The following is a 23,079-nucleotide window of genomic DNA, read 5'->3' on the forward strand; positions in this document are numbered from 1 at the left end:
CCAGGTCAACCCCAGGCTGACCCTCCTAGATCACCTCAGGATAGCCCACCTAGTCACTTCGTTCTGACCCACATGGTCACCTAATGCTGACCCACATGGTCACCTCAATCTAAATAACTGGTCACCTCGGGCTGAACAACCTGGTCATCTCGGGCTGACCCACCTGGTCACCTCAATCTGGACCACCAATCACCTCGGTATGGCCCACCTGGTCACCTCGGGCTGGCCCACCTGGTCACCTTGGGCTGGCCCACCTGGTCACCTCAGTCTGGCCCACCTGGTCACCTCGGGCTGGCTCACCTGGTCACCTCGGGCTGACCCACCAGGTCACCTCGGGCTGGCTCACCTGGTCACCTCGGGCTGACCCACCAGGTCACCTCGGGCTGGCCCACCTGGTCACAGGTGCGCAGAAGAGCGCCGCCCTCTAACTAGGTCCCCCACACGTTTTCCTGGGTGGTTTCCTGGGCAGAGGTGCACATAACGGACACCCCACGGAGCACCTCCCACCCCCTCGGTGGGGACAGGGCCTCCTTCTTCAGAAAGATTTGCAGACCAGATGGGCTGCCCTGAACGCAAGCGCTTCCCAGGCGGTGGAACCCTCAGGCGTTGCTGTTTGCACCTGCCTTTGACGTCTTGCTGCCTTTATTTTCCTCTCCCGTCTCCCCATTTTCGGCACTTCGGGGAGAAGCAGGAACGTGGATCCAATTAGCCTGGAACCTCCCGTCCACGCTGGTGTGGGGCTGCGAGTTGTTGCAGTGGCGGCTGCCTGGCTGTGGAACGGCCGTGGCCCCCGCTGCCTGACTGGGCGCGTATTTATGAACGTGGGTGCGGCGTAGCTGCGTCTATGAATCAGGGGGACCCGCTGACGAATCGCTCAGCACTCGGTGGACGGAAAGGGGCTGTCGGCCCCGATGCCTCGGATTATAAGCTGCAGGAGCCTTCTTTGTCCTCCTGGTGCTCATGTGTCAGACCGGCACGGCTCCATTCACGGCCAAGTGGCTGAAGGCCTCGCTTGGCAGAGCAGTAAATCCTCCTTCGCCATCTCAGTCTGACCGGGGGGCGCTGGCGGGCAGGGGGGAGGGAGGGCCCGCCCGGGGCATCTCTCCTCCGTGAATATTTCCTGGTGGGACTTGATATTTCGGGGCTCTGAGGAGGGGAAGACAGTATCTGTGCCCCTCGCCCGGTTGCCAGGGTCAGAAAGACTCGTCGGATATGGTGAGATGAATCCAGGGTCACTCTGCTCAGCCAGGGGCAGCTGTGTGTGCGGGCATAGTCCGGGGAGGCTGCCTGGAGGAGGTGTCCAGGTGGGACACACACGGTTGGGGAAGGATTCAGAGCAACCCCTCTCGCCATCCCCGCAAGGCTGTACTAAGGATGCGGTCAGATTCTCTGAGCCCACTTTTTTCTTTTCTGGAAATGTGTTTTTCCCAGCCAGCAGGGTGAATTCTGAGGTTCAGCTTATGTTACAAATGGTCATAGAGTCTTCCCTACAATGTCTTTTTCACACACTCTCTGCCTCATTAATGTCCAAGAGGCGTCCCCATTCTGATAGGAAGGCCATGCGCAAGGGTGCTGTCTCCCATTCATTCATTCATTCATTCATTCTTCATTCCTTGAATCCATACTCCATGCCAGGCACTGAGAAGCATGGTTTGTGGGGCAGGAGGTGCGCTGGGGGTCTCTGAGGCAGCCCCCCCACATTGGAGGCCATCTCTAATTACGGTGACAGTCTCCCCGAGGGAAGAGGAGGACGTGCATGGGCCCTGTGCGTGCTGAGCCCGCCCCGTGTCCCTGAACTTGTCAATGAATTCTTTTCCGCCAGGATCCGTGGAAGAGCTGCCGGAATCTCTGCCGGGTGCGTGTGGCCTAGTTGCCAGGGCTCCAGGGGCAGGACAAACACCCGGTAGATGCCGCCAGTGGGCTATGTGGGGCAGGCCCACTGGCACGCCCACGTGTGCGTGCGCCTCTGCGGCAGGGTGCCCGGCCGGGGGGACGCCTGCTGTCGCTGCCAGCCCTGCCAGGGCCCGGGGACCCGGGGGCTGGCTGAGAGCCTCAGCCCATCTGTGTTTGTGTCTTGCCACCGGCAGAGCCCCTCTGCTACCGAATTCTTGCCTTTGCGGGCAAATCAGAGCACCTGGCGCCCGTGGTGAGGCTGGGCCCCCGGGAGCCCGAGGGGAGCCCGCGTCCTTGGCTGTCCCAGATAATGTTCTCGGATACGTGGCGCTGGCGGCAAGCACTTATTGAGCACTTGCTGTGTGCGGGGGCGGGTCGAAACCCCTTCTCTGCCCGGCCGGTGTGGCTCAGTGGTTGAGTGCCGTCCCAGGCACCAGGAGGTCGCCGGTTCGATTCCCAGGCAGGACACATGCCTGGGTTTCGGGCTCGATCCTTAGCAGGAGGCATGCAGGAGGCAGCCAATGGGCGTTTCTCTCTCATCAGTGTTTCTATTTCTCTCTCTTCCTCACTCTGAAATCGAGTATAAAAAATTGAAAACAAAAACAAACCTTTTCTTCGTAATTATTAATATTTGTTAGCTTAATTAATCCTCACATTAACTAGAAGAGGAAGGCTGTTTTTGGATGGTGGTAACTTAAAAAAAAGACTTTATTTTGGGGTCACACTGGTCAGAAGACCACTGGGCCACTGCGGTCCCAGTGCCAGCCCCTCCCTTCCTCACAGCCCGTGGGGCAGGGCCTGGGTGGCCCTTTATTCATTAGCAGGAACTGAGGTTTGGAGAAGCCAGGATTTGAACTCTGCCCTGCGGATTCTGGGCGGGGCTGCGAGGCCTGGGCTCTGGGCGTGGGCGTGACGCGGGTGCTCAGGGCACCGCCTCTTCCCTGGGAGCCTTTGGGTGGATGTTCGGGGTCTCCGCAGCTCCCAGGTGGGGCGGTGGAGCGAGATTCGCATCTGGAAGCCGGACAGGGTGCCTGCCATTGTGTGGGAGCCACGGGGTGGGCCACCTACTAAAAACATAGCACCGAGCACCTCATTGCCTGTGTTTTTGTGCGATGCCTTCCGGTGGCTGCCCGTCCCTCTGAGACAGTGGTTCTCAACCTTCCTCATGCCGCGACCCTTTCATACAGCTCCTCATGTGGTGGTGACCCCCAACCATAAAATTATTTTCGTGGCTGCTTCATAACTGTAATGTTGCTACTGTTATGAATCGTCATGTAAATATCTGATATGCAGGAGGTATTTTCATTGTTACAAATTGAACATAATTAAAGCATAGTGATGAATCACAAAAACAGTATGTAATTATGTATGTGTTTTCCGATGGTCTTAGGCGACCCCTGTGAAAGGGTCATTCGACCCCCAAAGGGGTCGAGACCCACAGGTTGAGAACCGCTGCTCTGAGAGGACAATCCCAAAGTCCCCCAGTGGCCAGAGGCCCTTTGCAGTGCGCGTCCATGTGCCCCTCGGCCCTCACCCCCGCCCTGCCCCGGCCCCCGGCACAGGCTCACCCCAGAACTCCTGCTCCGACCCACCAGGAGGACTCCCATGTTCCCACGGCACCTCTCATTGCCGTTACTGTTCATCATATTTGTGTACGATCTGTTTGCCTCACCACTAGAATGGGGGACAGCACCCCCCCAATCCCCAGCTCAAGGCGCCTGGCACATAGTCCATGCTCAGTAAATATTCTATTGGAACGTTACAGTCCTGCTGGACCCCATCCTGGGCCCTCTCCATGTGACACGGTCTGGGGTTCAGGCCTTGGAGGTGGCCTGTGCGGCCTCCCGCTGGACCTGCAGGACAAATCCCAGCAAATGGCGCCCCCAAGTGCCAGCTCTTTGGAGCAGGTCGCCTGGGGTCCGTAAGCTGGGGGTGGCTGGGCCATCTGGGGCTGGGACAGGGATCGGCATCCACAGCCCCACACCAGCCCGGGTTCTGGGGATCGGGGCGGGGGGGGGGTGGCGTGGGCGTGGCTCTGCAGGGAGGGGCGTGGAGTGGGGTGGCTCTGCAGGGAGGGGCGTGGCTCTGCAGGGAGGGGCGTGGGGTGGTGTGCAGGTCACTGACATCCGCTTCCTTGCAGAGGAAGGCATCAACCACGAGTGTAAGCTGTGCAACCAGATGTTCGACTCCCCGGCCAAGCTGCTCTGCCACCTCATCGAGCACAGCTTCGAGGGCATGGGCGGCACCTTCAAGTGCCCCGTGTGCTTCACAGGTAAGGGCCACACCGAGCGTGTGCGGAGAGGGAGGGGACCCCAGCAGAGGCGTCCGGCCTGACAGGGACCCTGGGCTCCTGGGGCGGCCCCGAGGGACCCCCAGCCCCGCTGCCCTGCGGACCTGCCCCGTGGCCCTGCCCCCTGCTCTGTGCCTCTCCTGGGAGGTCGGTGAGTGGCTGCCTCCCTGGCCCTCCCCTCAGCCCAGCTCTCAGCTGCGGTGAGTCCTCGCTGGCCCAGCCTCGCCCTCTGATTTGGAGGCATGGTCTCCAGCCTCGCCTCCGTGACCTTGCGCTCTTGACCTTGCGCTCTGTCCAGCAGCAGTGGCTCTCCTGGCCGCGCCTCCTCCCCGCCCAGCCCAGCCCGTGTTCCCTCCATGCTGCAGGCTGGAAAGGTCAAGGGCAGCTCTGCCAGTCAAGCCCCCAGGCTGGCTGCCGGCCCAGGCAAGCGGCTGTCCATCCCAGCCCGGTCTCGGGGGCTCTGCCGGCCCCCCTTCCGCTGCCCAGATGGCAGCCGGTGTGCGCCGGGGAGCCTGGCCTCCCCCTGCCTCCCCCAACATCTGCCGTCTGCCAGGCAGGAAGCCCACCCTGGGGAGGGCGCCTGGCGGGGTGCACCTCTGAAGTGCTCACCTCCCAGACACACAGCTGCTTCAGGGCCGCCTCCTGCTGCCCGCGCCTGGGCTCCCGCCACCGGGAAGCGGGTGGGTGACCCGCCTGGTGACAGGCCCGAGGAAAGGGCTCGGCCATGGGAACGCCCGCACGCTCACACCCTCGGGTCTTCCACCCCCTCCATCTAGGAGCCCCGCCCCTCTGTTCCATCACGCTCTGTGGGCTGGGGTGGGGGCTGGCTCTGAGGGGCCCCAGGTCCGCTGGTCCAGGACACGGGGCCTCTGTGTGGGGATCAGGACGCTGACAACCCTCAGCAACAAGCATAGCCATCCGTGTTTCCAGCCCCATCCTGTCCCAGGCGCTGTGCTAAGCCTGTTAAACTCGTCTCGGCCCTGCCACCCGCCAGCCGTGGGGCCTGGGACGCGTCACCGAACATTCCCAGTGCCTCAGTTTTCCCTTCTGTAAAATGGGACAATGGCAGCGCCAGCCTTACGGGCCTGCGCTCTGGTCCAGGAGCCCACGCGTGGCAGGCACCTGGCGGGTGATGGCATTCACTGGCCTCATTACGTGCCAGGCCATCTTTGAAGCATTTTTCCAGCTAACCCAGGTGAGCCTCCCAGATGCTCCGTGAGCTGCACCCTTCAAAGGTCCCCGTTTTTCAGACGAGGACACGGAGCCCAGAGAGGTTAAGTGACTTGCCCAAGGTTGCACAGCCCGTAGGCGGCAGAGCTCAGCTTCCCTGGTGTGAGCCCCAGTAGCCCCTGTCGGCCGGCTGTGTCCAGGCTGGGCCTGTGAGTGGCACGGGCGGCCCTCGGGGCCAGGGCTGGTGTCCCCGCCCTGCGCTGACGCCCTGTCCCTGTGCAGTCTTCGTCCAGGCCAACAAGCTGCAGCAGCACATCTTCGCGGTGCACGGGCAGGAAGACAAGATCTACGACTGCGCGCGTGGCCCCAGAAGTTCTTCTTCCAGACCGAGCTGCAGGTCAGTGCCCGGCCCGCGCCCCACACCCCGGAGGGCGGGCAGGCGCTCTTCGGGACCCCCCGCCCGCACCGAGGACTCGGGGTGCAGCCGGGGATGGTGGGGTCTTGTACTCAGCACCCCCGACGGGAAAAAACTCCAGGCGGCCGGACGTGGCTTGTGGGCGTGGATCCCGGCGGTGGCCCCTCCCTGGGCCGGGCCGTGCGGGGCGGGCTCGGCCTCTGCTGGCCCGCACGGTCAGGAGAGCCGGCGCAAAGCTGCTGAGCCAGGGGCGGGAGTCACGTGGCCGTGCCCAGTTGCAAATGGGGAGGGAGGTCCTCCGCTCTGTGCCAGAAGGAGGGGAGTGCTGGCTTTCGTCCTCATCGCCCTGCCTGCAGGGTGTGTCTGCCCATGAGAAACCGCCCTCCCCCGCCCTCGGACACCCCCCCACGCTGGCCCCGTGCTCAGCAGTCCGCCCACCTGGACGACGGCCCACGGCTGTGCCAGGGCCCCCTCGCCTGTGGAGCGAGGCCACCACAACCCGAGGGGAGTCAGAACGCTGCCGGGCACGTGCTGTCCTGGGTGGGAGGGGTACAGCGGTGTGGCCTGTGGCAGGGCAGCCCACCTCTCTCGGCGCTGCGGCCCTCACCAAGCCGAGCCTGGCCGTCCTGTCTGTGCGGCCGGTGGTGGTTGTCACCCAGATGAGAACAGGCCCGTGGAGGGCGCCGGGGGAGGTGGGGAGGTGACCGTCGGGGGGCTGGGGGGTCACCGTCCGGTGGTCAGGGCCTCGCTCCCGCCGGCTGCCCTCTGACCCGGGCGGTTTGCTGGAGAGCCTGTTTCATTCCTCTCTGGGCCCCTGTGAGTCTGCGTGTCGCTCACACCGCCGTCACCTGATCGCCGTGTGGGATGGAGTTATGAGCCCAATTACACCGAGAGGGGGTGCCACTTCCAAACCGCCCCCCGCAAGTCAGGGACCCCGCCCCGCGGCCCACCGCTGACTCCCCATGGATCCAAACCTGAGCGTGTGCCTCTGGGCTGGGGATGGTGGGGGGACGGCCCGCTGCCCCCACTGTCACGTGACCATAGGGCGCGCGGTGTCCTTACTCCTGCACGGGCTCTGCGTGCCCTCACCCACCTCCCACCGGCCTCATCTGCCTGGCCCGGCTGCCAGAATAGGCCCCGGGTCCCCAGACACCTGAGCTTTCCACAGCCAGCACGCAGGCCGCTAAACCCAGGAGCGCGGAACCCATGATTTCCTTAAGCCTGGGATTCGCCTTGTCCCGGAAGCCAGGAGCGGGAGGCGGCCCTCCCCCACGGCTCCTGGGTCTGTCCCAGACACACTTCCCAGTCCGCCTTTTTGTTTATTTTTATTTTATTTATCTATTTACTTATTTTTATTTATTGCTAATCCTCACCTGAGGGTGGATATTTTTCCATTGATTTTTTTTTTAAAGAGAGTGGAAGGGAGGGGGAGAGACAGAGAGAGAAACATCGATGTGAGAGAGACACATCAATTGGTTGCCTCCCGTACGCGCCCTGAGCAGGGCTGGGATCGAGCCTGCAACTGAGGTCCGTGCCCTTGACTGGAATCGAGCCCGGAATCCTTCAGTCCATGGGCCAGCGCTCTATCCACTGAGCCACACCGGCTAGGGCCCCCAGTCCGCCTTTCTTGAGCTTCAGGGGCACCGCGGTGCCAGGCCCACCTCGCCGGCGGAGTGTGGAGCTGCGGCCTCCGTCCCATCTGGCTTCGGCCACGCCTCCCGGGCTGCCAAGGGCCCCAGGCCCCAGGACGGTCCCGGGAGCCGCGGGTTCCTGGGTCACCCCGTCAGCCTTTACGGCAGATCCTCAAGTGCCGAGAACCTCGCTAAATTATAGCCTTAACGAGTCCCTATTTTCTGCAATTACTGATTTTAATTACAGACCGTTTAAATGGGGAAGTGTTGTCGCAACGCCAAATCTATGCAAATAATGGCTTTCGTTAAGTGGTTCAAACAGCAATTTTCTGGGTTTTTGAGAGGAGGCTTTTCCAGCTGGGGGAGTGTTTGTCCCCATCTCGCTGAAGCCGGGGCCGGCAGGCAGGGTGGCTTCCCTCGCTGACGCGGGGTTAGGTGTGCAGCCGGAGCACGGCCTGGCCCCCGGGCCTCGCCTGGCCCCGTGTCGCCGAGGTCCTTGGGGATTCCGGGAAGCTACTGTTTGTGACTCGGGGCCGAGAGGTCTTGAGAAAACGCGGGGACGGCAGCTGTTCTCCCTGTCGGACTGGAAATACCGCTGTGGACGTAGAGGCAGTACGGTGGGATTAGCCGGCCGGCGTGGCTCAGTGGTTGAGCGTCGACCCATGCACCGGGAGGTCGCTGGTTCGATTCCCAGTCAGGGCACATGCCCGGTTTGCAGGTGTGATCCCCAGTCTGGGGTAAGGGGGGGTGCTCCTTGGTAAGGTGGTCAGGCAGAGCCTCTCTGAGGAGGTAACCTTTGAACCGAGGCCTGGGTGCTGAGAAGGAGAGAGTGTGTGGAAGGGAGCCGTGCAAAGGCCCTGTGGTCAGAGGGAGCGAGGTGTGTTGCTGGGACAGAAGGAAACGTGTGGCTGAAGCACAAGAGACTGGGGGCTGGAGGAAGGGGCTGGCAGGTGGCCCCGGTCATGGCCAGGTCTGCAGGGCAGCGAAGGCTTTGGGGGTTATCCCTTTGCAGTGGGAAGCCCCGCAGGGAAGGAGTATTGTCTGACTTACACCGTGCCTCAACATTTAAGAAGTTTCGTCTTTGAAAGGACACTGTGACGTGATGAGAAGTCACAGACTTGGGCGAAAATATTTGCAAGTCACATATTTGTATCCAGAACCTACAAAACAAAACTCTGAAAAATCATGACTGGTGGCAGGGAGGGGATCCACAAAGAGTGAGCAAAACCCTTCAGCCCAGCGGTTCTCAACCTGTGGGTCGCGACCCCTTTGGGGGTCGAACGACCCTTTCACAGGGGTCGCCTAAGACCATCGGAAAACACATATAGAATTACATATTGTTTTTGTGATGAATCACTATGCTTTCATTATGTTCAATTTGTCACAATGAAATCGGGGGTCACCACCACATGAGGAACTGTATGAAAGGGTCGCGGCATTAGGAAGGTTGAGAACCACTGCTTCAGCCCTTCACCTGCGAGGGTGGATGCTCACGTCCTCCGTCCTTAGGGAAGCGCCGGTGAAAACCATGATGTTAAGCCACCACGACGAAAACCAAACAAACAGCGACAACACGGAGTGGGGCCCGGGGTGTGGACGAGGCGTCGGGACGCCCAGACTTTGCTGGCCGGAGCGCAAGGGGCCCAGCCACGTGGCGGCGTAGTTTGTGAGTTTCCTCTACCGTGAAACATGCAGGTGACACGCCACCTGGCGGCCCTGCTCCCAGCTGCTCCCCCAGGAGACCTGCCAACGTGCTGCCCGCAGCCTGGCCGGGAATGAGGACAGAGCCCTCCTGGCCGCGCCTGCCTGTCTCCTTGTGGGTGGAGGATAGAGAGGCGAGGTCCAGGCCTCCGCAAGCAGCACGTTGGCAGCAAGAGCTGCAGGTGCCCAGGGAGAGAAGCCGGACTCAGAACGCTCTGACCGGATGTCTCTGTGCCGCGATGTCCCGGAAACGGGCAGAAATGTGGAATGGAAAAGAGTAGATGCCAGGGCTGCAGGTGGGAGAAGACGTGGAGGAGACTTCACCAGGTTCTCCTAAGCATGCAGGCAGCAAGGCCCACACGCGCACACATGCACACGCCTGCACACATGCATATACTTGCGCACACATACTCGCACATGCACGCCCACACCCTGAGCACTCGCCATCCGGGCTGGGTGGGTCCAGCCTCACTTCCCGGAGCTCCCAGGCCTGTTTGACCAGAAGAGCTTCAGGCGGGCGGCAGGCCGGTGTGCGGACAGTCGTCGGCAAGCGTGTAAGCGCCGTCAGGAGGAAGGCCTTGTCCGCAGGCTTCCACGGCCCTAAGACTCCGGGTCGTGGGCAGAAACTCAGGACATGGGCTCCGAGCTCTGACAGTCCCAGGTCAGGTGCGAGTTCAGTCTCGCTGGGCCTTTTGATGGTAGGCGTACTGGGGTGGGTTTGGATGCCAGGAGCTGTTTCGGGGGTCCCGCTCCCAGGAATCAAGCGTCCCTTCGTCGAGGCAGAGACACGCGGCCTCGGCCTGGCTCGACCGCCCTCTGTCCTGGGTGTCCTGGGTGTCCTGGGTGTCCTGGGGGTGGGAAGGTGGCCCGCACGCCCGACCCCTGTTGCTTCCGCTGAGACCCGTCTTCCTCCGCTGCGCCCGGGCTCCGTGGAGGGTGGTGGGCGGACCCGGTTGTGTGTGTGAGACAGACTCTGCAAACCACAGACTCCCACAGTGTCAGGGCTGCCGGCCGGCGTCTCCCGCCTCAGGCCTCGGCAGATGAAGGCCTGCGGCTCTGTGGGCCCCCTGCCAGGGCTGAGCTGACCCGAGAGGAGGGGCAGGCTCGGCCCGTGCCGCCCAGCTGTTCCTGAGTCCCCACGGACACCTCTGTGCCCGCAGACCCTGGCATGGAGGGCCCCTCCTCCCCTCCCTGATGGCCTCACTGAACCCCGCTCTTCAGCCTCACTGCGGAGGGCACGAGGGAGGGTGCCCATCACCAGCCTAACGGGGCGGCTCCGGCGTGCGGGGCAGGACCCTCCGAAACCGGAGGAGAAGTAGAACAGCCCCACCCCCGGGCGGCTCCCCGCTGCCGGCCAGGCCCTGCTCTAAGCATTTTGCTTGAATTGGTCTCAACACAGCCCAGGAGGGCGGAACGCTCATCTCCAGGGACTGATATGGGAACGAGGCTCCCGGAGGCGCGGGGACTGGCCCCAGGTCACGGGCGCACGGCAGAGCTGCACGCAAAGCCAGATCACGGGGGCACACCGAGGCACCCGCAAACCCCCCGAAGTTTACTCGAGCTACCATTTATATGAGCTAATAGATTTAAATGAGGCCTGCGGTGCTGAACTATAAAAAGCCTTCATGTCAGGGGACCCAGAAACTATTTTCGTAGTTGGGCCAAGCAGGTAGCAACGCAGCAGCGGCGACAGGGGATGCGCGGGAGCCTGGCGGCAGGCGGCCCAGCTGGGAGCGCCCGGGGCCCCTTCTGGGGAGCCGGCCTGTGGGCCGCGTCCGCTGGGCTGGAGCGTGAGACCAGGAGCCTGCAAACCTGGCAACGAGCGAGGGGGTGAGTCCTGCTCTGGCCAGGCCTGGGGAGAAGGGGGGTTCACACCAGTCGTGGAGACAGGGACCTCGTAAGATCTCCAACTTCCCAGTCCCTTCTCCCCCCGCAAGCCCCCCTCCCCAACACACACCTACAGAAACTTGGGGCGCACAGAGAGCTGTCACAGGGAGGCGGGGCCCGAGACAGCTCTTCTGGCCTTGGGTGTCCTGGCCTCCTGCAGACCTGGGGGCTGGGGCCCGGCTGGGGCAGTGGGCTGCCCGGGACCCAGGAGGCCAGGCGGCCTTGCTGACAGACCGAGAGGCGGCAGGAAACGGCTCCTGAGGGCCCCCGGTGGCCAAGCGGCCAGCCCGGCTCCCGAGCGGATGCATTTAAAGGATTAGCTCATGCTGTCTGCTCGTGTGTGCCTCATCGTGCCACTTCCAGCTAAATGATTACCATCGATTAGAAGTGGGGCGAGGGACGCTCACATGCAGCCCGGTGCCCTTCCGATGGGGCACGCCGGGCCCTGCCCGCGGGTCCTGGTACCCAGCCAGGGGAGGTGCCCATGAGCCAGGGCGCCCCTGAGCTCCCCTGGGATGCTTCCTTCCCGGCCCCCGAGAGCGCTCGGTGGGCCCCGCTCCCTCGTTGCATTTCTTTGAACAAACCTGGACTGAGGGCCTAGCAGGGCGCTGCCAGGGGGGCCGGGGGCCGGCGTGTGAACAGGGAGCAGCACCCCTGCTCGCCCAGAGCTGGCGTTCTGTGGGCACCGCCAACGCTGAGTCAGTGAGCACACCACCTAGGTCATTGCAGACGGCGGGATTCCGAAGACAATGAAACACTGTGTCGTGATAGAGTGATGCACGTGTGTGTGTCCGTGTGCGTGTGCGTGTAGGGGTGTGTTTGTGCGTGTGTTGGGGTGTGTGTGCGTGTGCATGTGTGTGAGTGTGTGTGTGTGCCGGGGTGTGTGTGTGTCAGGACAAGGGGAGGGAATGTTAGGAATGAAAAACTGATCGCATGTCCAGGGAAGGCTGGCATGTCAGCTGGGTCCTGAAGGTTGAGAAGGCGCCAGTGGGGGGAGGGGCTAGGGGTTCTTCCAGGAAAGGGAACAGGCAGTGCAAAGGTCAGAGGCATGAGGTTTGGGGGATCCAAGGAGCAGAGGACAGGGCGGCGGGGAGCGGGACGGACGGCAGTGCCTTTCCTGCTTCGGTCCTCTGGGCGGGTCCCGTCTCACCTGCTCAGGAGTGGGTGTTTCCAGGGGCACCTGCACCTGCTGGTTCTTCTGCTTGAATCCCTTCCCATCTCGGGCCTCAGGGCCCGGCTCGCATGGGCCCAGCTCACTTGGGCCCGGCTCGCATAGGCCCGGCTCAGAATCCCTCGCTGCTGCTTTGCTTCTCCTTTGGCTTCTTCAGCCCTGGGTTTAACCCCTGCTCCCTTTGCCAATACAGACTGTAGTAACTATATCTACACCTGAGTTCCCCCTCTACCCTGGGATTTTGGAGAGTGAAGACTCCTCTGCCATCCACCCATCCATCCATCTATCCATCCACCCATCACTCATCCATCCATCCATCCATCCATCCATCCACTTATCCATTAATCTACCCACCTATCCATCCATCCATCCATCTATCCATCCACCCATCACTCATCCATCCATCCATCCATCCACTTATCCATTAATCTACCCACCTATCCATCCATCCATCCATCCATCTATCCATCCATCCATCACTCATCCATCCATCCATTCATCCATTCATCCACCCACCCATCATGTATCCCTCCATCCATCCCCACATGCTTTCCCATGTTTCTGTAGTTCCTAGGAAGTAGGAAGTGGAGGGAAGAGACACAGCAGGGGGAGGAGAAGAAGCGGGGGGCTGTCGCTGCAGATTCCAGGGGCCCATGTACAAGTTCCTGGTTTCCTCGCGTCTTTGTGCCGCTGCCGTCAGATCCAGCCGGATAATTACAACTAATAATAATTAAAAGTTAGAAGTGCTCTAGGCACATGCTTAGCATCTGACTCTTTGGCTGAGCTTTCTGTGAGCAGCAGCGTCTTCCTCCTTCCTGCTTTGAAGTTAGCCAGCCCGAGGCACCCCCCACCCCCACCTCCTGATGGGGGACGAGGGCCGGCTGGGCCTGGCCTGGGGCGCTATGGGAAGGTGCCCGTGACTCCAGCAGGGAGAGCCTGCCGCTCGCATTGGCGTCCTCCCCAGACCGCCCCCTCCCAAATGACTTCCTGATGCTGACATTTGCACCTCAGTTTCCTCGTCTGTAAAATGGGGTGAGACCAAGCGCCTCGGGCTGTGCCGATGGGGAGTCCGGTGTGTGAAGCGCTGAGATCTGGGCTCTCCTGTGGGCAGTGGTGGCACCGTTCGGGGTGTCGTCACTTGGAGCCCAGCGCGGCTCGAATCCTATCACACGTGGCAGCGCCGTGCCCACACCCTGGGACGGACAGCCTGACTTCAAGACCCAGCCCCACCACCGAGCCGCTCTGTGAGCTCGAGCAAGTCGCTGACCCTCTCTGGGCCGCAGCAGACGGGGTCATGCCAGTCCCCTCCTGTGGCTGCTGGGGGCCTGGGGGCGGCGAGCACCAGCCACTATCATCGTCATCGTCACCGCGATTGTGGTCTGGGCGCCACGTGCTTTCGGTTCACGTTTCCGTCGGCTCACCCGCTCCTTGTGGCCCCCAGGGTCTCCTGGCACCTGCTGGGGCCCGATGTGTGCAGGGGCTGGGGACGCACGGAGGTCCCAGCCCCTCGTGTGTTGTGGGAGGGGACCGTGAGCTGATGGAGGCGGCAGGAAGCCTGTTTATGATGCGTCTGAGGAGGGATGGGGGTGATAGGCTACAACGTGGCGCAGTATTGGAGCATCTCCGCGCATCGGCGGCCGGGGCCTGCGCCCCGACCGTGTCACCAGGCACCGTCCTCTTGTCTCGGCTCATCCACTCCTGAGCGGGCGAGGCCTTTCCCGCGTCCAGGAGCGTGGAGCAGTGTCACCACCGCCTCTTCCTGCACCTGCTCTGGGGACGCAGGGCCTCCTGCGGGGCCACGGAGGGGGGGCGCTGTGGAGTCTGCTCTGGAAAAGGCGGAGGGTGGGCACTGGCTTGCCCCTTGGCACCCCGGGGTCCAGGGCGCAGGCCCGAGTCACTGGCCCCAACGTAGTAAAACCAGACAGCGTTTCCGAGGGCCTCCCGGGGGTCTGGCGCCCAGGAGGTAAACTGAGGCCCTGGGGTGGCACAGCTGCTGGGGTTGCAGGGCTGGAGACCCAGGCACCCGGCCCTGGGCTGGCACGAGACTCTCAGGCCTGGGTCCCAGGCGCAGGGGGGCGGGCAGGCCTCACCCTCCAAAAGGGCAGGCGTCCAGAGTGACCCTGAGGCCTCCCGGCTCCCGGGCAGGTGCTGTCTGCTCTGGGCAGCTGCTGCGGTCACTGCCGAGAAGGGCAAGGCAGGAGCGGGCAGGGGGCGCCTGCCCAGCTGTGCTCAGATGCACGTGCCCAGGGCTCTGCCTGCCAGAGCGGTGAAGTGTGCGGAGGCCCAGGTGGGGACTGGGAGGAGGGCTCCCCCAAAGGCCCCGCTCCGGGCAGAGATGGCACTTGGAATCGGCCTCGGGCTGCCCGTCTGCCCATCAGAGCCTGTCATTTATGCCCTAGGGCGGGGGGCCAACCGGCGTTGGAGGGGCACGGTGCCATCGCGACAGATGGGCACGGGGGAGCTGCCAGGAGCCTCGAGCCGGCAGCCATCGAGTGCCGGGAGCCCAGCCCCTCGCCGGCGCGGCCCCGGCCGGACCACATGCCTTCAGTTTCCTAGAAACAGTGATGATACCAACCCCAGGAGGTGCCCTGTGGGTCCAGGGCCCCCAGAGGTTGGCACCTTCCACAGGCCTGCCCCTCCCCTCACCCCCAACTTAGAAAAGAGATTGTTACCACCGTCCGACCTACAGGAGAGAAAGACAGGGGCCCTGGGGGACGGGGGTGAACTTCAGCTGCGTCTTGCTGTCGCTGTGACATGGGTGTGCGACCTTATCTGTGAGACACCCCCCCCCCGCTTCACCTGGACAATGGCCCCCCTGCCTTCCCTGGAGGGTCGGGGTGGGATGCCTCGGGGGGACTGTAAAACGTGGGACACCGTGCCCGCCCCTGGGAGGCCTAACAGGACGGGGCCAGGGGAGGAACTGATGTGACGCTGCTGTCCCGTTTCACGGATGGGAGACTCAATACCCTGTCACACAGCGAGGAAGTGGCAGGGCCGCGCCTACCCTGGGGGAACAGTAGTGACAGTGACAGCCCCCAGGCACTGCGGGGAGCCCTTCGCTCTGCTCATCCTGTTTCATCCGGGGACCCTCCTGTGAGGCCGATGCTGTTTTCCTCCCCATTTTACAGATGGGGAGACTGAGGCACGGCGAGGCAGTGGCCAGATGGGATCTGAGGGTGGGACCACTGCCCGGACACCGTGCCGGCTTTTCTCTGCCCTGGAGCCCCGTCCGTGTTAAAAACGCACCTGCTTTGCCTCCCGATCCGGAAGTCTGTCTTCCCAACGCGCCGGGAGCGGGGGCTGCCTCCCGCGGGGCCTGGCGCGCGGGTGCTCGGCCCCACCGCCCGGCGAGATCCGGGTGCTCTCGGTGGGAGCCTGCATGGCACTCCTGGCCGAGCAGCAGCAATTACTAATGACATTTAGGAAGAAATTAATGATGAGAAATGCAAGTTGGCATTTCAGGAGCGCCCGTCAGCAGCCGCACAGCAGCCCTCGAGGGAGAGGCCGGGAGGGGGCTGGGCACGGAGGGCGAGGGGCAGGGCGAGAATTCATTTCGTTGTGTCAATAGCGAGCGTGGCCTCGCGCTGCTGCTGGACTCAGACAAAATCAAACATGGATTGGCCGGGGCTGGCCCAGGGTCGCAGTGCGTCCACTGTGCTGGGCGGTGGGCGAGGCCAGGCGACAGGTTCGCTGGTACCAGGAGGCGGTGGGGGCCGCAGGGGGCGGCGAGAAAGGAGGGGGTGGCCTTAGGTCAGGGTCATGAGGGCTCAAATCCAAGCACCGCCTCTGACCAGCTGTGTAACTTAGCAAGTGGCCTCGCCTTTCTCGGCCTCAGGTTCCTCATCAATGAAATGGGGCCACTTGGGAGCTGCCTTGGCCGGTGGGCGGGGTTCCCTGCGGGATAAGGAGCCATCGCCTTCCTCCCTGCAGAGCGATAGGATCCCCTCCAGGCTCCCTCACCCAGAGGGCCAGAGGCACACGCATAGGAGTGAACGTCTCTACAGCACATGGCCTGGGGGACTTGGGGAGCTTTAAATGGCTGTCTGTGTTTCAAATATGGACGTTTCTTGTAATGATAGTGGCGAACATTTATATGGTGTGCATTAAGTGCCAGGCATTGTCCTTAGCACTTTCAGACACTCGATCCTCACAGTGCCTGTATTGTTAAAGTAAGGAAACTGAGGCACAGAGTGGTTAACTCCCTGAGGCCACATGCATCCATCTATCCATCCGTTACTCCATATTGTTCACCCATCTATTCATGGACCCATCTATCTATTCACCATCTATCCATCCATCATCCACTCATCTATAAATCTACACATTCATCTATGCATCCATTCATCAATCATCCATCCATCCATCCATCCATCCATCAATCAGTCATCCACCCATCTATCCATCCATCCATCATCTATTCACTATCCATTCACCACTCATCTATCCATTCATCCACCCACTCATTCTTCCATTCACCCATCCACCATCTATCATTCTGCCCATCCATCATCTACCCATCCACCCATCTACCCATCCATCCATCCATCCATCCATCTATCCATCTACCATCCACCCATCTATTCATCCGTCATTCACTCATCTATTCACCCACCCATCTATCTATCCACCACCCATTCCTCCATTATCCGCTCATCTACACGTTCATCTAGCCAGCCATCATCTACTGGTTATCTGTCCACCATCCATCCATCCAGCCAGCCATCCACCTGCCACCATCCATCATCAACGATCCATCCAGCTGCACATCCACGAATGCTTAGTGCTGGGCAAGTGCCAGGAACCGCACCGCTTTCATGATGTTTCCTCAGATACTTTTAACTCCATGCTCACCTGGTACCCGTCCCTCCCCTCCCCTGACACTGCGTGTGCACCTGCACACACACACACACACACACACACACACACACACACACACCGGTGAGGGGAGTGGGATGGGACAGACCGGAGGCATGGAGGATCCTTGGTCCGCCTCATGGACACCAGCGAGTTCTGCCTGGTGGTGGGAGGGAAGGCGTAGGGCAGACCCACCTGGTCATGGAGGGGCAGGTGTGTGTGGGGGGTGCTGTGCCCACAGTTCGTGTGGAAGCTGGTGTAGGCGAGCGGGGAAGACAGGCTGGGCCACAGCATTCTTCAGCCCCTTCGGTGGGAGCCGCTCGGAAGAGCCTGCCCTTCTGGGTGGCGGGGGTCCCCTTTGCCCTTCGCTTTGTGCCAGACTGGACGTCCTCTCCGGACGGGCAAGGGTGTACCCCCAAGCGTTCCCCGAGAACCGTCGCCATCATTAGACATAATCGGTCTCAGCTGCGGCTTTGCTCACTGGTGCATGGACACAATTCATCACAGCAAATTAGGTCCAGCTCCAGCTCGCCGGGCCCGCCGCCGCCGGGGGCTCTCGGCGAGGGGCTGCCGGCGAGGGGCCGGCCACGTGGGCGCTGCAAGCCATGGGGGGCCGTGGGCCGGGTTTCCTGAAGGGCATCACCCTCGGACTATCCGCCAGGCGGCTCTGCACCCGCAGGGGTTCGTTTTCTAGAAAAGTGAAGGATGCAGGACAGTTTCCCTTTAGGAGGAATGTGAGGACGGCAGCAACGGGAGGATCAAAGTCTTAAACGTCCCTGAGAACGCCTACGGGTGCGGGGTTGGGTTAGGGCCCTGCACCTGTGACCACGGGACCTGGGTTTTCCAGAACAGCCCTCATTTCCAGGGCTCCGTCCCCGCTACCGGCGCGGCGTCCTGACTGTTGGCCCGTGAAACACGACGACTGTACGTGGAGCTGGGTTTGAAGTCAGCCAGCCTGTGGCTTGACGTTGTAAAGACGCGGGAAGATTTCCTCCCCCCCCCCTTTGTTTTTTCTGACATGGCAAAATGTTCCATGCCTGCAAGCGAGCCTGCCCACCTCTCCGGGGGCTGGGCAGAGAAAGCACAGCTCCTCAGCAAACACAGGGGCTTGAAGGCCGTGGTTCTGCCTGGGCCTGGGCCTGGGCGCCGAGCCCTGGACAGTGGCCTGACCCCGGGCGCCGCGGAGGCCCCCCGCGCAGCGGAGAGACGGAGGGCGCCTGGCACGGAACGCCAGCGGGTGTCGCGGGTGGCCTGTCCCTTCGTCTCGCTGCCTCCGTCTGTGCAGCTTCCAACTTCCAACCCTGAGCCAGAGCCGTGGGGGCGGCGGCTCGGGAACAGCCCGAGCGCTTGGCTCTTTGGGCAGAACGGGCCCCTCTCGCGCCCACCTGCCCACTCACCCTGCGGGCCCCACCCCATGTTTTAAAATATGTTTTTTATTGAATTTTTTAGAGAGAGAGGAAGGAAGAGGGAGAGAGAGAGAGAAACATCAAAGAGAGAAGCATCGTCTACTGGCTGCCTCCTGCACGTCCCCCCACCCCCACTGGGGATCGAGCCCTCCACCCTGGCCTGTGCCCCGACCAGGAATCCAACTGTGACCTCTTGGTTCCTGGGTCGACGCTCAACCACTGAGCCACCCCGGCTGGGCTCTTGGCCCTCAGCATCGTGTCTTCAGAGGCTCCCCCGCTTTTCAGGAAAAAGCAGAACTGCCCTGGACAGGGCGGGCAGGGGCAGGAGGAGGGGCTCTAGTTTTGCTCCTCCCTGGCCCATCGTGGAGGGCTTGCCGGCTGCCGTAGCTGCTGGCGGTCATTTCTGCAGCCTCACTGCGTTCCCAGCACCTGCAGGCTCTGTGCTGACACCGGGCACAGCCGGGAGCTGAGAGCCACGGCGCGGAGGCACCAGGTGCAGGTGCAGGCTGAGCGGGTGCAGGGGCGGAGCCACCCGGGCGGGCGGGGGGTGGGGATCACCATGCGGGCAGGAAGGCCCTCAGAGGGGACAGGATCCCGTTTGGGGAGCTGGAGGAAGGTGGTTTCACACGGCTCTTGGCCAGCGGGCTCTCAGGACCACGGACAGGGGTTTGCGTGTCCCGGGGTGTGGTGGGACCCACGGTATCAGCAGAGACCCCCCTCCCTGCCTCTGGAGGGAGAGCCTGGCCGTGCCTCTCATGGGCACTTGATCTGCCCAGCTCCCCTCTGCTGGGAAGCCCGAGCCCCACGGGAACCGGGGCGTCGGCAGGTGGGGGGTTTCGAGGGGTCCCAGCAGCACGGACGGGGACCAGGGCAGCTGCCCAGTGGGAGATGGAGTCAAACAAGGAGCAGCCACGCCTGAACCACCCGGCAGGTGGGCAGTGGGACGGCCGTGTGTGCGTGGGGTTGAGGGTGTATGTGAGTTTGTGTACACGCATGGGCCTGGGACGGTGGGGTATCCGTGAGTGTGTGTACACGCGTGGGCCTGGGACGGTGGGGTATCCGTGAGTGTGTGTACACATGTGGGCCTGGGACAGGGGGATATCCGTGAGTGTGTGTACACGCGTGGGCCTGGGACAGGGGGATATCCGTGAGTGTGTGTACACATGTGGGCCTGGGACAGGGGGATATCCGTGAGTGTGTGTACACATGTGGGCCTGGGACAGGGGGATATCCGTGAGTGTGTGTACACATGTGGGCCTGTGATGGTGGGTATCCGTGTGTGTACACATGTGGGCCTGTGATGGTGGGTATCCGTGTGTGTACACATGTGGGCCTGGGACGGTGGGGTATCCGTGTGTGTACACATGTGGGCCTGGGACGGTGGGGTATCCGTGTGTGTACACATGTGGGCCTGGGACGGTGGGGTATCCGTGTGTGTACACATGTGGGCCTGGGACGGTGGGGTATCCGTGTGTGTACACATGTGGGCCTGGGACGGTGAGGTATCCGTGTGTGTACACGTGTGGGCCTGGGACAGTGGGGTATCCGTGTGTGTACACGTGTGGGCCTGGGACGGTGAGGTAACCGTGAGTGTGTGTACACATGTGGGCCTGGGACAGTGGGGTATCCGTGTGTGTACACATGTGGGCCTGGGACGGTGGGGTATCCGTGTGTGTACATGTGTGGGCCTGTGACAGGGGGGTATCCGTGTGTGTACACATGTGGACCTGTGACAGGGGGGTATCCGTGTGTGTACACATGTGGGCCTGTGACAGGGGGTTATCCGTGTATGTACACGTGTGGGCCTGGGACGGTGGGTATCCGTGTGTGTACACATGTGGGCCCGGGACGGTGGGGTATCCATGTGTGTACATGTGTGGGCCTGGGACGGTGGGTATCCGTGTGTGTACACATGTGGGCCTGGGACAATGGGGTATCTGTGAGTGTGTGTACACGTGTGGGCCTGGGACAGGGGGTATCCGTGTGTGTACACGTGTGGGCCTGTGACAGGTGGGTAACCGTGTGTGTACACGTGTGGGCCTGGGACAGTGGGGTATCCGTGTGTGTACACGTGTGGGCCTGGGACGGTGGGGTATCCTTTGCACCTGGCTGGGCTGCACTTGCCGGCAGGTGGCCCCGACAGCACTGCCCTGAGCTGGAGGCCTCCCTCCAGACGATGGCACGGCCAGAGCCCTGCCCAGCACAGCCGGGTCCAGAGGCCGCCTCCCAGCTCCTCCTGGGTCCCTGGAGCCTGGCCCTCTGACAGGGTGCTCACCCTCCGGGGCCGTGCGTGTGTCCTCAGACTCACGCTGGAATGACAGGCGCTGGGGGGAGGAGAGGCCCTGTCTTGGTCTCGGGAAGCCGCCTGCCCCGCGCCGTGTTTAACAGTTTCACAGCCTCGCGCTGGTCTCCCCTCAGGCTCCGTGGTGGCGCGGGTGCCAGGGCTCCTGCCCGGCGTGTGCGGTTGGATCCATACCTTCTAGGGGTCCGGTCAGGCTTTGAGGGCAGGGGGCGTGTCTCAATTTGTATTTGCGATGAGCTGTCCCCCAGGGGCCTGGTTCCCGGTCCCAGGAGGTGGACAGGCCAGGGCGGTCGCCCCCCAGGAGGGGCCACGGTGCACAGAAGGGGCTCTGGCCGCCTGGCACACCATTGCTGGACCCGCCATTCCAGGTGCTCAGGCCGAGTCCATCGGGCACCCCGTCCCCGCGGGGCCCGGCCACCGGGGATCCCGTGAGAAGCAGCAACCGTGGCAGCAGCCCCATGAACTCGGGATGTGGGGTTGGGGTGGCCTCTGCCACCGAGGTGAGCAAATCCACAGGCTGCCCCGGAGCGATGCCATCTCCGGCGTTTCCCTCGCGCAGCCGGGCCCCTGGCCTGTGCCTCCGGATGGGCATCCCCGGCCCCGCCCCCCGGGGCGGCATCACCAGGCCCTCGCTTTGTTGGGTGACTGAGTGGAGCCTGTTTAGAAGCTGCGAATAGAAGCCTCCCACTCCCTCCCCGTCATCTGCTCTCCGGCGGGTTTATTTCCAAAGCACAGAACTACACACGGACCCGTTGGGAGTTGGTTGCGCGCTTTTTTTTTTTTTTTTACAACGTGATTTTCTCCCACATTTTCCCTCGAAGGAAGCCGTTTTCCCGTGCGGGGAATTAGTCGCTGGCCTTCTGTGCTCTGGGTGCTGCAGGGCCTGGGGGGAGGGGGTTAGAGAGGGCGCCCCCTCCCGCGTGGGCTCAGAGCAGCGAGACAGGGGAACCCCGAGGGCAGCCTCTCTGGGGGAACCTCCCACAAAATCAGTCGGGGTCACACGGCTCCCCCCGTGCCCCTGGGTGACTTTGGGCTGCTCTTGGCTCTCACAAGCGGCCAACCCCCCTCCCCAAAAAGCCAACCCCGCTGCCCCCTGGAAGGCGGACCCCGCAGGCTGGGCGTTCCAGACGGATCGCTCACACGAGAGACAGAGAGACAGACTCCCCGGCTGCGCGGGTGCGAGGCTCACTCCCTGCTGCTCTGGAGTGGCTGTCTGGCTGCCTGTCTGTCTGTCTGGCCGCCTGTCTGTGTGTCTGTCTGTCTGTCTGCCTGTCTGGCTGTCTGTCTGTCTGCCTGTCTGGCTGTCTGGCTGCCTGTCTGGCTGTCTGGCCACCTGTCTGGCTGTCTGGCCGCTTGTCTGTCTGGCTGTCTGTCTGTGTGTCTGGCTGTCTACCTGTCTGGCTGTCTGGCCGCCTGTCTGGCCGGCTGTCTATCTGGCCACCTGTCTGGCCGGCTGGCCGCCTGTCTGGCCGCCTATCTGGCCAGCTGTCTAGCCGGCTGTCTGTCTATCTGGCTGTCTGGCCGGCTGTCTGGCCGGCTGTCCGGCTGTCTGGAGGCAGGGCCGGGAAAGCTTCACACACGTCCCCCACGCCCGGAGGAGCGCCTCGGCCTCCACGGACCTTCCAGGGCTGTCCCGGGCCAGTGGGTCGCCCAGCTGCACCCAGGACCCTGACGCCAGGTGGGTGTCACTTCCCACGCAGTGAGCTTTTCCTGCCGCCTGTGTGAATGGGGTGAACTCCGACTGGCCGGGGTGGGGCCCAGGGAAAGGGGGTGCACGCACATCACAGCGGGCCCCCGGGGAGCGCCTGCGTCCCTGGACGGGCACTGAGAGGGGCCTTGGCCATCGCCCTCTCCTCCTGTTAATGACGTGCGGGCTCGGCTGCTCTGAGTGCTCATTCAGGCCCGTTTACGGCTGCTCTCGAGTGCGCGTACCGTTCGTCAGGAGTGCAAACCAGCGAGCATACGCGCCTTCAAGACAGGCCATCTGTTCGTCTCAGCCCCTTGGACGACTGTCAGACTCCTCTAAAAATAAGTGCTCGCCGGCGGGGGGGCTGCCAGGTGAGACGCAGCAGAGCGGGGAGCGGGCCGCCTGCGCCCGCGCCCTCCCACAGGGAAAGGCAGACTGTGTGTGCATGTGCGTGTGTGCGTGTGTGCGTGCATGTGTGTGTGTGTTGGGGGAGGCTCGGGGGGGTCCCAGGAAAGGGAGGCAGAGGGGAGAATGGGGGAAGCAGGAAGGCCCCTGCGAAAACATCTTTTCTTGAAGTTCCTCCCCTTCTTTCCTGGGCCTTCTTTGGGGTGACCTCCGGCAGGCTCCCAATACCCTTTCGATGGCTCCCCCGGGGGCCCGGGGGGAAAGGGG

General features: G+C 62.6%; 1 non-coding gene across 1 annotated transcript in view; it reads left to right on the forward strand.

Moving 5' to 3' along the window:
- The first annotated feature begins 4,030 nt into the window (after nt 1–4,030).
- LOC102424591 overlaps nt 4,031–23,079 on the forward strand; it is a 25,072-nt gene continuing 6,023 nt past the window's right edge. Inside the window, exons 1-2 of the transcript XR_002827234.1 lie at nt 4,031–4,165; nt 5,636–5,750. This is a non-coding gene — a transcript (uncharacterized LOC102424591). The remainder of the gene's footprint in view (nt 4,166–5,635; nt 5,751–23,079) is intronic.

This window comes from Myotis lucifugus, unplaced genomic scaffold (genome assembly GCF_000147115.1).
Source record: "Myotis lucifugus unplaced genomic scaffold, Myoluc2.0 scaffold_962, whole genome shotgun sequence".
Taxonomy (NCBI): Eukaryota; Metazoa; Chordata; class Mammalia; order Chiroptera; family Vespertilionidae; genus Myotis; species Myotis lucifugus.